The sequence below is a fragment of the Meriones unguiculatus genome, chromosome 15 (genome assembly GCF_030254825.1).
Source record: "Meriones unguiculatus strain TT.TT164.6M chromosome 15, Bangor_MerUng_6.1, whole genome shotgun sequence".
Classification (NCBI taxonomy): domain Eukaryota; kingdom Metazoa; phylum Chordata; class Mammalia; order Rodentia; family Muridae; genus Meriones; species Meriones unguiculatus.
In genome coordinates, this window is record NC_083362.1 from 68796320 (window position 1) to 68808271 (window position 11952).

Here is an 11952-nt window from a genome sequence, read left to right on the forward strand (position 1 = left end):
AATCCTCCTTTCTCAGCTCTTTGGATAGCTGAGAATGTATGTGCACACGACCATACCAGGCTTAAAGAAGGTAACTTTTAGGCATGTGACAAATACACTCTCTTGTCCTCTTGATGAAAATATATGCAAACTTTACATAGTTTAGACATTTTAATCTTTGAAGTCATGATCAGCACACTGCAAATAAATCTTTAAATCTTAACTTGACAGATACTCAATAATTTTGCTGAACCAGAGGGAAGGAAAACATCCTGGAATGAATATATAATAATCAGTGAATTGTGTAAATTTGTTTTTAAATACAGGAACTCACAATGTAGTCCAGGATACCCTGAAACCTTCCATCTGCTTTCCTCGGTCTCCTGAAAAGTGGGACTTCAGGCGTGCACACCCCCACCCAGCCAAAATTGTATATACTTATTATGCTATTTCCAATTCCTATATTCTAAACCATTACTTGACTACCTAGCCAAAACCGAAACCCATAAATTTGCATATTGCTTTTTATTTGTTGCTCGGAGAGCATGTTGGCCGAAGGATAGAGTGCATTTTATTGAAGTCTGTTAGTAACCCTGTCTCTAGGTTTCTGGCTTACTGACACCTCCTGTTCTTCAAACAATCAGGATGGGCCTGTGTGCATACGAAAGTGTTGGACATCTGGGCCCAGGAATAGAGTGGCCTGAAAGACTCAGACAGCAGGCTGCGCTCAGGACACACGATGGTAATAGGACTGGAGAATAGGGAGCATGGGGGAACCCTGGGAAAGACGAGGCCATCCAGGGGGATACCTGAAAGCCACTGTCAAACAATGGTTGTGTTTGTCCCAAGGGTAGCACTGAAAGCTTAGGCATGGGCAGAAGAAAGCCCATGGAACAAATGAATCGTTCTTCCTAAAGGAGCAGTGAGCTAACTCATTTAAACTATGTCCTCCATGAGGGCAGCCCCAATATGCCACTTACTGCCCTTCTGCAAAGACTTGGAAGGTGTGGTCTGGATAGAACCAGCTCAAATCTCACCTTCACAGAACCTGCCCCCACCTTAGAAAACGAGGACCCGACATTGTTCTTCCTCAAATCCCCCAAGGCAAAAACAGACTAAGAGAAAAGGGAATGCATTCTTTAAAATGGTATGTGTAGTCTATTTTTTTTCTTGTTCCTAGGAAGCTATAGATAGAATAATTTGGGGAGGTGTTATTGACTGTGACATTGAGAGAGATGTCACGACGTATTTTTTAAAAACACAGTGCGGTGCATACACGAGGAGCTCTCCACACAGTCAGCTTATGTGAACCCTTTTTGCTTCCTATGTCTTTCTCACAAGTAGTGTTTTGAGGGACTGGGAGTATGTATCTCTGTGGGTAGAGCACTCGCCTAGCATGCAGCAGGCCTTGTATTCAATCCAGAGTAACGCACACTCACTCAAACAGAATGTTCTCTTAGCCCATCTCTCCATCACCTGTCCCATGATCTTATATAACAGTCCATATCCCCTTGTCTATGGACATTGCTTATAGAAAACAAACATTGCTTGTTTTCATTTATGAGATTTCAGTTTACATTCAGCACAAACCTTGCCATTCATCATTTTTCATCTTTCTAAAATGCACTCTACCCACAGGCTTGACCTGAAACATTTTCTTAAGAAAAACAAAACAAAACAAAACAAAACATTTTTTTCTCGTTTTTTTTTAATATCCTGGGAAACAAAAATATAACTCTGGATTAGAGTGAAGAAAAAAGTCGAGTGAAAATCAGCCATTTGGCATCTTGGGACAGAGGAGGATGAAAACTTCGAGGCGGGAAAGGAGCAGGTACAAGAGTCGTGATTCTAAGAGCCATCTTGTACATGTCTACAGTAAACAGTAATAAGTAAGATAACAGCCAGTCACTTTGGCCATTGCTCATCAGAATGTTTTCCAGTGGTGGCACATGCTCAGCACTCGGGAGGCAGTGGCAGGCAGGTCTCTGTGAGTTCAAGGCCAGCCTGGTCTACAGAGCGAGCTCCAGGACAGCCAGGGCTACACAGAAAAACCCTGTCTCAAAAACCAAAACAAAAAGAACGTTTTCCGTGCAACTTCTAATCTGTGAGGCGGAGGGTTTGCTCCTGGGAAGCTCTGTGCATGTGGAAGGTTACTCAACAGCACCCATGGCACTGCTCGGGACTGTCAACATGTCACTAGAGAACTGAAGTTCAGCTCCTTGGTTAATTGACCTCACCCAGCGAACATTTATTGAGCATCTACTGTGTAGCAGGCACTTGATATCCGTGAGCAAATTCTCTACCTGAAGCGTCCACATCTTGTTGCCTGTGGATACTGCTCACTTACAGAAATCAAACAATTGTTCATTTTAACTTATGAGATTTCATTCTGTTGAAAGCATGGCTGTCCCAAAGCTTCTGTATTCACAGGAGAAGACAGGAAATGATGTTATCATGCAATGTTGATGTGATAAGTTCAGTGAAAAGCAGTATCGGGGAAAACAGAAGTCTGTGGGTGGCTTTTCAAGTTCCAATGAAAATCTGATATGCAGTATGTGCTCATAGGCAGCTTTTTAAAATGAGACGAAGGCATACGATACAAGCAATCTAAAAAATAATTAGTTGTAGAGAGGTCAATTGCAGAACAAGATGGTGTTGAAGGGGAGGGTGAGTTTTGAAAAGAGGTGCAGGCTGCACACCCCATGCCAAGACCCTGCAAGCCCTGCTTTCCATCTCCTCGGTGTGCGCCTGTGACTCTGGAACCACTGCGAACAGGCGGGGCTTCACACACTGTCCCAGAAGATCTCCCCAAGTCCACCCTTCACCTAATTCTTATGCCCTCCGAGGCCATACACGTCTGCAAAGGTGTCTGTCCTGCCAGTCCTCTGTGCTCATGTCCAGTGATCAGTCCACAATACATGGGCATCCTTTCCACCTCTTCCCCAAGGGCTGCCTTTGTCCTCTGAGCTGGCTCTACCTTAAGAAGTTTTTCTTCCGTTTTAACCTACATTGATTGATTGGTTTGTTGTTGTTGTTTCCAGACAGGGTTTCTCTGTGTAGCCTTGGCTCTCCTGGAACTGACCCTGTAGACCAGGCTGGCCTTGAACTCAAGGAGATCTGCCTGCCTCTGCCTCTTGAGTGCGTGCATTGCCACACCTGGCTTTACCTTACATTTTTCTTCCATTTTAATCTGAATTTACTTATTTTTTATTCATTCATTCATTTACTGTCTTTTGTTTTTCAAGACACCGTTGCCCTGTGTATCCCTGGCTGTCCTGGAACTCATTCTGTAGACCAGGATGGCCTCGAACTCATCCTGCCTCTGCCTGCTGAATGCTGGGTTCAAAGGTGCGTGCCACTACTGCCCATCTAACCTAATTTCTAAAGCCTTTGCAGAGAGAGAAAAGAAATGACCTTGTTCCTTATTTACCACATTCCCTGAATAGAAGTGTGTGTGTGTTTCGTAAAGTCAAAATTAAATGAGAGTTGAAAATGATTGCTTTTGTCCATTGCCTGTCTGTTCTTGTAAGAAATCTATTGATAGTGGGATGCCACAAATAGAAAGTTGTCTTTGCCTGTCAAATGTGAAGAGAGACCTTAGGAAAGCTGACAACACCCTCCAGCATGGAGTGTGCTGCCAAACCCAGGCCAAATACTCTGCCACAAATCTGAGTCATTCTCCTTTCTAAAAAGGGATACGTAGTTGTCATCATAACTATGTTTTGTTGACTATAAAAGAATATCTGTATGTTTTTGTTTAATGTTAAAGATAGGATGTTAGCCAAATGTTGCTAAATGGTATGTTTGTGAAACTTTAATTCCGGTTTAAGTTAGATTCACTGCTGCTCTTAACAGTTTGCTTGTTTGTTGACCTGTACCCATTTTCTTTGGAGCCTGGAGGCATCAGTATTCAGTTTTGAAACTGAGGATATTGCTGGGGTGTGTTGACTCATGCCTGTAGTTCCAGCACTCAGGAAGCTGAGGCAGGAGGATTGCCATAAACTCAAGGTCAGCCTGGGCTGCCTAGTGATTACCTAGGGCTACAGAAAAAAAAAAAAAAGAGGGAGGACCAAAAGAAAGCAAGAATGAGAAAAGGATGGAATGACAGTGATAATACTGAGTCAGAGTTTCAGTACTTTACTTCAGGTCTCCCAGGTGGTGACTGAAAACTGGGACTCTAAGCCAGGTCTAGGTGGCCACAGGAGGCTGGTTTTGTCGATTTCCTGGATGAAGCCAGTGAAAAGGCTCTCCTATCTATCCTGATGCTTCAACTCACCTCTCCTTTATGACGTTTCCCGTGTCTCAATCTTTTCTCCACCTCTTGGCCTCTGACTGTGTTTAGCTGAGGACCTGCCGTGTTGTTCCAGGTCTATTTCCTGGACTTTCACTTAGAAAACAGAACTCTCATTTCTCCTAGGTTCTCCTGAGCCCACCTCCAGTTATAAGAGCTGCTTCAAAAGGACGAGTCTCACTCTAGGCTCATCTAGGCTCACAGCCAACAGGTAACAGGCGTTGGAGCTCATGCCTCATGTCTCACTCCTGTGATAACACTATCTTGATGTAGAGTCTTGGATCTGGCTAGGTCAGAGCCTGAGTTTGCGGGAAAGGTGAACCATGGGTATCTGCTGGAGCCGCTCTGCTCTCTTTATCACTCCTGCCTGGAGCTTCTGAGCCACACAGCCATCACATGCTCACTACGTGAACTTTTAATATGTCGTGATGGCAGATCATTTATAGCCGTGTCATTGTAAGCCCGGGCGTAATGGGCTTAGGACAGTGTTAGAAGGAGTGTTGGCATGCTTTGTCCTCCCCTGCGGTGAAGACTGCCTCTTCCACTCTTTGAGGATGTCAGACTATTTGTGAAAACACAGAGGGTAACTGACAAACAGAATTAGAAAAAGGGTCAAATTTTCATACCGAATTCTGATGTAAGACTAACTAACAGGTATATACGATTCTAGGGACAGTCAACATTGTTCAATTTCAGGGGGCTCTAGAGAGATGACTCAGTGGTCAAGAACACAGGCTGCTGTTCCAGAAGACCAAAGTTTTCTACCCAGCACCCACAAAAATAGGTGTCTGTGGGCACCCACACACAGATGGCATGCACAAAGAGGCATACACACACACACACACACACACACACACACACACACACAAAACAAAAATACAGGGGCTGAAGAAATGACTTGGCAATTATGAGCAACTGGCTGCTCTTCCAAGGGGAAGATCTAATGCTCAGAATCCACATGGTGGCTCACAGCCATCTGTAACTCCAGTTCCAGGGGATCCAACACCCTTTTCTGGCCTCTGTGGGCCCTGGGCACACATGTGGTACTCAGATATACATGCAGACAAAACATGCACATAAAGTAAAATGAAGAGGGACATTCTCTCTCCCTCTCTCTCTCTCTCTCTCTCTCCCTCTGTGTGTGTGTGTGTGTGTTGTACAAATTCTCAATACAAGGATTAGCTGACATGTTTTCTTGAAGCTAATCTGGATGCTGAGGCTGACCTTTTCCCTCAGAATCAGTGCAAACAGAAGAAGCCAAATAGCCCTATGGAGGATGTGGGTTGTGATGACTCAGTTACAGCTACCTTTCAGGAGTAAGGACTCCAAAGCGCTTTTTCAGTTCTTTCTGTTCTTTCTGAGCTGGTCACTTCCCTCTCCTGTTCAGTTCCTCCTGCTACTTCAACCCTCCTTCCCACTTTTCCGAGCTTTCCAAAGGAAAATCACATCTTCAGGGTGGCTTGGCCAGCTGTTGTCAGACAGATTCCAGCCGCCTTCTGTCCTCAGCTCCTTCCTAGAGAGTCCCTGCACCAGCATGGCCAGTGCGGCCTCCAGAATGAGCTTCTTCCCACCTCAGGTACTGCATTCTTCACCTTTGCCAGAATCCGTCAAGAAAGGAAAATCCACTCTGCGACTATGTTTTGTGTGTGTGTTCTTTTCTTCCTATTATCTGTATGCTTTTTTGAAAAAAGACAATGTTGTGCTATGTATCTAAGTCTGTCTTGATTCCCAATGCCCCTGCCTCAGACTCTCAAGTGTTGTGTCTACAAGCATGAGCCACAACACCTGGCTAGTGACTGAATGCAGAGACTTTGAGGAAAACCAAGTTAATGGCTGGGACGAGATGATGTTCTTCGCTTTAGCAAGGGCTCAGAAAGGCAGGAAGGTGAGAAAACCACTGACACCAACACAGCAGCCTCATCCCAGGGGCAGGGAAACTACACAGCTAACACAATCCATCTCTGAGAGACATCAGGGCAGAAACTCACACAGAGCAGGAATCTGGAGGTCGGAGCTCATACAGAGGCCATGGAGGGGTGCTGCTTGCTGGCTTGCTCATCATAGCTTGCTCAGCTTGCTTTCTTATAGCACCCAGAAGCAATAGGCCAGGAATGGTACCACCCACAACGGGCTGGGCCCTCCCCCTCAACCACTAATTAAGAAAATGCCCTACAGGCTTGCCTACAAACCCATCTTATGAAGGCATTTTCTTAATTAAGGTTCCTAAGTAAGTCATCGTTCTCAGATGACCTTAGTTTGTGTCAAGTTGACATAAAACTCTGTCCTTGACTATCACAAGGAGACTGTCTCAACAGGACCTGATCCTGAAAACATACAAACAAACAAAGCTCACCCGGTTCTTCTAGTTCAGCATCTACTTTCCTCCCCAGATGTCTTGGCCTCCTGCCCTTCTTCCCAGGAAGTCTTCCCCGGGTCTTATGTACTACCTCTCTGATAGTACCTATAACTGCAATTCTTTCTCTTGTTTATTTTCTTGTTTATTTTCCTTCATCATGTATAATTGTTGTAATAGCAAATTTCTCACAGTTGTGGGTCCAGTACCCATAGCTCCAATGATCCCTGCACTCCCCAAGCCATGGTCTCTACACCACAAGAAGGGATCTAACACCTTCTTCTCCTTGGATACATGTGCACATGTTTGTGTGTGTGTGTGTGTGTGTGTGTGTGTGTGTGTGCATACCCACAGAGAAAAAAAGAGAGGGGGTTGGAGGGAGAGAGGGAAGGAAAGAATTCCTGAAAAAGAAGGTCCTACAAGTATATACACCTGTAACCTCATCACTTGAGAGGTGGAAAGATCTTTAAGTACAAAATAAATTCAAGGCTAGCATGAGACCTTACCTCAGAAAACCTAAATAGTAACAGTGCAAGCCCTATGCTAACTGTGATAAGACAGACCCCCAAAGATAGCAACAGGAGAGTGGGGACAGAGAGCCATAAGTCAGAAGATACAAAGACGGAGAACGAAAAGTTTAAAGAGCTCCCATTCCACAAAGCCTACAGCCAGCAGCGCACTGCCTTCTGGATGTTAACTAAATGAGTATGGTCTTGCCACAGACGGAAAGTGAGTGACTAAGTTAGATGATAGATTTGTTTAATTTGTTCCATCATAATAATCGTTTTACTTCGATGTTATCTCCCAACACCATGTTTTATGCCTGAAAGATAGAAGACAAATTTTAAGTAACTATTCCTCCCTATTTTAAAGTAAAGGGTCAGCATGTCTGTCCTTGAACTCATGGTGATTTATATTGTTAGAGAGAAAGAGAAGGGGGAGAAAGATGAAAAAGACAAGAGAGAGAAAAGAGAGAGGGAGGGAGTCTATGGCAGGCGCAGTGGGTGGCGGGTTGCCAGGCATGAGAGCTTTAAGGGCTGGCTCCTTCCCAAAACATTTATGGTTTGTGGTTTACACGACTGATGGAGTGAAATCCTTTTTTTTTTTTTTTCCTGAGACAGAAGCTCATGTAGCTCAGGCTAGGATTGCAGGCATGCCACCATGCTTGACCTCTACTTCTTGATTAATCCTTACTGTTGTTGTTCAGGGCTAATTTTCAAAACTTGCAAAACACAGCAATCTATAAGCCAGAGGAGCAGCTGCCACCAGGAGATCCCACCTCCCTGCTGACGCAGTGTGCACTTATCATGGACCAAGGGTTTATTCCCATTTGGGTGTGTCTGAGAATATGTTGATTAGCTATAAATATCTTTTATAAGGAACACTGAACGGACTTGCAACTGACGATCGATCCTGGGAAATTTCTGAAATGGTATTTACAGCTTTTGCCACCGCCCCGGGATCCAGCTCTTTCTGAAGGGTCCAGGAGAGCCCCACCCTGACCCCCGCACCTGTTTCCCGTCCACCAGAGCCACCAACCCAACCACTGCAACGTCCCCTGCCTTTCCCCTCAGCCCCTGTTTCACTCTGCACTTCCTTCCTCCTCAGATCTACGTCGATGGGACACTCTCCTGCACAGGTGGAGCAGTGAGCTTGATCTTAATCAGTTCCTGCAAACATTTCATTTCCTGGCAAGAGCTCAGCACTTGAAGGGAAAATGCCTTCCTGGACTGGAGTTTGATGGGAGCTGGATTAGTGAAAGAGAAGTCTTTTGTACAGACAGGTGTGCTTCTTATCAGGTCTTAGGTTGATAACACCTGTGGAAGGTTTATTATTTTTGTTTTAGGAGTATGAGTGTTTTGACCGATGTGCACTGTGTGCGTGCCCGGTGACTGAAGAGGCCAGGGAGGAGCTGAATCCCCTGGAACAGGAGCTACCCCAGGAGTGCTGGGAAAATGAACCCAGGTTCTCCGAAAGAGCAGCAAGAGTACTTGCTCGTGCCAGTGCAGCAACTGCTAAGCTGTTCCTCCAGGCCCAGTTATTTGGTGGTGTTTCCTGTTTTTTTTGTTTGTTTGTTTGTTTGTTTATCTTGTTTTGAGATGGGGCCTTATTATATATATCCCTATGTCCTCCATGTAGCTCACACTGGCCTCAAACTCAAGACAGACTTCCTGCCTCAGCCAGCTGAATGCTGGGATAACAAGCTTCCTTCACCATCCCAAATAAGAGTCATTCTTATTAATTAATTAATTAATTGGCTTAATTAATTAGAGACAGAGTCTTGTGTATCCCAGGCTGGCTTTGAAATCACTGTGTAGCCAAGTGTGACTTGAACTTCCTGCCTCTGCCTCCTAAGTCCTGGGGTTACAGGCATATGCCCTAATGAATAACTGCTATTATGTGATGCTGAACCCAGGGTCTCATGCATGCTCAGTAAGCGCTGTACCAACAGAACTGCATCCCAGCTCCAGTGCCAACTCTGGTCTTCAAAAGCTTTCCCAGTCAGTCCGCTTGAACCCTCCTTGAGCCCTTCTGTCTCACACCACCCACCTATCTCTCCTTTCTCCTTTGCTGGTATTTCTAGATGAAGTCTAAGTTGATGTTGCTGTTAATCTCCCGCCTCTCTGTGTACAGAACACCGTGGTCCTCCCATAAGCATCCACTCCTAGGCTCCTTAAGATGTTCCTTGGCTAAATGGCCCTTCAGTTGAATAGTTTCCACTACTTTTGGAAAATACTTGTGCTGGGTGTGTGGGAAGACAGACAAATAGACACACCATACACAGGCACAGAGAGAGAGAGAGAGAGAGAGAGAGAGAGAGAGAGAGAGAGAGAGAGAGAGGAGAGAGAAGCACCAGCTTGACTGCATATTTGGTTACATTAATTTTTGGGTCAGGGAAGGTGCTCTGGAAAACACAGCTGAGAGCTAAACAGGATCTGACAAATGAAAATGTAGGCAAAGGAGAGCATTTTGGTCAAAGGCAAGAACAACTTTGGAGGTGCTGAGGGAGAAAGGAGTCTGCAAGTATGTGAACTGAAAAGGAAAAAAGGAAGGATAGCTACCAAGACCTGTGAGGTTCCGACACTGTGATAATTCCATCTGGGTTGAGCACGCCTCCCTGGCAGGACAGAGTGGTGAAAGGGATAATAATGGAGATTCCCCCCCCCCCGCCAGGAAGAGTTTCCTAGCGTGGGCAGAGATGGAGATGCTATTGAGTGCATTTGGGTGCAGCTGCAGCGGTGCATGGCGCCAGTGGAATTGGCGTACACTGATTTATATGAACATTCATTTTGTGTGTGGTGTATGTGCATGCTCTCGTGTAGCTATGGATGTGCATGTGCACATGTGCCTGGAAAGGGTCAAGTGTCTTCCTCAATCACTCTCCGCCTTATTTTTTGAGACCAGCCTTCTCACTGAACCTGCGGTTCACCTATTCAGCTAAAGTAACTGGCTCCAGAGATCTGTCTGTCTCTGGTTCTCTAGTGCTTGGGGCTGTCGCTGTATCCGGCTTTTGTTTGGATGTTAGAGACTGGAATTCACAATTACACAGCAGGCAGTTGACCAGTGGGCCATCACCCCAGCCCCTTGGTATATTCTTAGGAAGAACACAATGACTGATTGGATAGGAGAGGTGCTGGAGAAGGGTGGCAGTCAAGAATTCCTCCATGCTCTGGCCTGAGCACACAGGGGATGGAGAACCTCTGGCTGCTAGACTAGTTGTGGCAAAGCAAGATGCTGACCTCAGAGTCCACAGATTGCATTGGAAGATTGTGAGCATGCCCATGGAGATGCCAGTGAGCTGATAGGAGGATGTGCCCAGAGCTCAGGAGAAGGTCTAGACGGGGATTGTTCATGCAAAAGACCTAGGTGTGTGTGGGGGGGGAATATACAGCTGTTCCATCGGCACTAAGAAAACAGAAGGTGAGAACAGTGTGTGAAGGAGAGGAGGCAATGGCTTGTGGCCAGCCAGGGTGCCCCAAGAAAGACTTTGGAGTGAGGTGAATTCGCTGTGACTGACCCAGGTCACAGCAGGCTGAGCGGCAAACACAAGTGACAGTGAGGTGGGAGCAGAACCCTTTCTACCAAGTGACCCTGTCATGCTAAGACAGAGGAAACTCCCCGGAAACCAGTGAACGGGATCACATCAGAACTGAGTTTAGAATCTAAACTCTGTTACAATGGAAAGCCAAGAGACTTCATTCCAGTCTTCACCTTTGAGCTCACCTTTAAGAGGAAAGCAGGAAGAATAACAGGTAACCAACTCATCTAGCATGTCGCAAATCACAGCCTTGTGTGCTTCTTGCTGCTTGCTGCTTGCTGCTTGCGCAGGTCAGACTTATTTCCTGGTGTTGTATCTTGTGTCCTTTGATCTGTGAAAAGCAAACAGAGAAAAGCTTAAAGGCCCTTTTCTCATAGAGACGACAGAGACAGACTTAGACTGTATAAACATAGTTTATGGGGTTGACAAGATGGCTCAGTGGACAAAGGTAGCTGCCACAAATCCTGGTGACCTGACAAATCATATGGGGGATTCCCAGTCCCCATATGCTAGAAGGAGAGAGCCAACTCCCCAAACTTGTTCTCTGACCTCCACAAGCATACACACAAAATAAATAAATAAATAAATAAATAAATAAATAAATAAATGGTGATTTAGAACATCTAAAGAAAGCATGCTTACGGGCCAGAGCTATATATCACCTGCTGGACAGCCAAGCATGCCTGCCTGATGCCCGGATTCCACACCTTGTGCTGATAAACTGGGTGTGCTGGTGCAAGCTGGTCATTCCAGCACTCAGAGGGGGAGGGAGATCAAAAGTTCAGGGTCATCTTTGGCTACATAGCAATTTTGAGATCAGCCAGGGCTACATGAGACCCTGTCTGAACAAAACAAAGCAATTCTAGAACAGACAGAATACTGAAGGAAGCCAAAGAATGGCTCCGCTAGTTAAAAAAAAAAAAGCCCACGAGCTTGCAATCATGAGCATGGTCTGTAAATTTGCTGGCTTATCTCTATGTGTTTGAGACAAGAAACCTCATTACAAGGTTCACACTGAAGAACACAAGGTAGGCACTGATTTCATTAGGGAAAATTTGCCACTGATGGGATTAAAAAAAAAAAGGTTAAAAAGTCTGTCTTACTCCTACACAAGATTTAAAAACCATGGTTAGGCATTCGTTCATTCATTTAAGAGGCTCTTTTGTCCAGCTGCTTGCAAGGATATCCAAGTTGGGTACCACAAACTTACAGGAGTAAATAAAGAGTTAAATCACTGCCAGGGCCTGATGGCAGCTCCCTATAGGGGCAGGACACCTGTGTGAGAAGTGG

At 45.3% G+C, this 11952-nt stretch overlaps 1 long non-coding RNA gene across 1 annotated transcript; it reads right to left on the reverse strand.

Annotated features, from left to right (window-relative positions):
* Positions 1 to 1700: 1700 nt before the first annotated feature.
* On the reverse strand, positions 1701 to 11454 carry LOC132648109 (uncharacterized). Its single transcript, XR_009586486.1, has 3 exons — positions 11325 to 11454; positions 10848 to 10993; positions 1701 to 2586 (listed from the first exon to the last, which is right to left on the reverse strand). It is a non-coding gene; the product is annotated as an uncharacterized LOC132648109 (long non-coding RNA).
* Positions 11455 to 11952: the final 498 nt, after the last annotated feature.